Here is a 1,565-nt window from a genome sequence, read left to right as displayed (position 1 = left end):
AGCCTTCAGAAAGCTTCCCAAATGATTTCAGTCCCCAGCCGTTTGAGTCACCCTTAGCCATGGGAGTCATCCCAGATAAGACCCCGTACGCCATGGAGCAGGGGCCGAGCCATCTCCCCTGTGCCCTGTTAGAAATCCTGGCCCTCCGAAGCAGGGAGCATGATAGAACGCTGGTGGTTTTTCACCACATCTTACGTTTGATGTGGTCGTTTTACTAAGCAGGAGGCTTAGTAACTGGGCCATCAAGTGATTACATTTGAGAAGAACTTCAGAGAAGCCCCTCACCTGTCCGTGGGATCCGCCCCTCCCCATTTCCTCAAGGAACTGGCTTCCCGTTTCCTGACTCTGTGTCGTCCGCTCCCCTTGCTCAGCCTCACCGTTTCGGCTGCTACTCTTTATCGATTCCCTTCTCGAAAGGGCTTTCTTTGCTTCCCACCTGGGCCCGGTCCAGTCTGGCTCATGCTCTTGGACACTGGTTCTCAAGTTCGTCACAAGACTTGACCCAAAGGCCACTTCATCCCACCCGATGGCTCTCGGCTCGCGGACACTCTCCTGTCCTCGGCTTCCAGGTTGCTGGAGTCTGCCTTGCTTCTCTCCTTCCCTGCTCGTGATATTTCGCAGTTTTCTTCTCAGTCTGCACATTCTCCCTGGATGGTCTTCTTTCCCCCGTGTCATGGGGACAGTTCCCAAATCCACATCTCTAACAAGGAATTTCCTCTCAAGATCCAGGTCCAAAACTTACCTGCCTCTAAGACGTCTCCAGTCATCTCCTTGACGCTTCACACTTTTCTGCCACTTTTGGGTTCAGAACTTTTGGGTTCTGTACATGGCGCTGCTGGGTCCTTGGTCAGCCCTCAGCTTCTGGCGCCAAACGGCTCTGGGCTCAAGTCACGACTCGGCCACTTAATAGACACATGTCGTCGAGAAGGTTGCTTAACCTCTCTGAGCCTTAGCATTTTCTCTGTCGGATAGAGATAATGATGTCCTTACTTCATAAAAACATAAGGATGCAGCAGTTCAAACTGTAAGTTTATTATTATGAATAGTAATTCTAAAATCGTGTTACATTTTTCTGGTTATAATACATGCTCATGTTGGAACATATGGAAAGTTCTGGGAAGTATTTTGTCATTTGAGGCTAAGTGTTGCTAACATGTGACTGTATTTTCCTTTGTCTTATCTCTTTGTAGTGTGTGTGTGAGTGTGTGTGTGAGTGTGTGTGAGTGTGCATGCGTGAGTGTGTGTGCGTGTGTGAGTGTGTGAGAGTGCACGTGTGTCAGTGCGTGTGTGTGTGCGCGTGTGTGAGTGTATAAGTGTGCATATGTGAATGTTTGAGTGTGCGCGTGAGTGTGCGTGTGTGCATGTGCGTGTGAGTGTGTGTTCGCGTGTACGTGGTGTGTGTGAGTGTGCGTGTGTGAGTGTGTGAGTGTGCACATGTGCGAGTGTGTGTGAGTGTGCGAGTGTGTGTGAGTGCGTGTGTGCGTGTGTGAGTGTGCGTGTGTGAGTCTGCGTGTGTGTGCGTGTGTGAGTGTGCGTGTGTGAGTGTGTGAGTGTGCGTGTGTGTG

This window comes from Pteropus alecto, unplaced genomic scaffold, assembly GCF_000325575.1.
Source record: "Pteropus alecto unplaced genomic scaffold, ASM32557v1 scaffold238, whole genome shotgun sequence".
Taxonomy (NCBI): domain Eukaryota; kingdom Metazoa; phylum Chordata; class Mammalia; order Chiroptera; family Pteropodidae; genus Pteropus; species Pteropus alecto.
Note: the sequence above shows the minus strand (reverse complement) of the source record.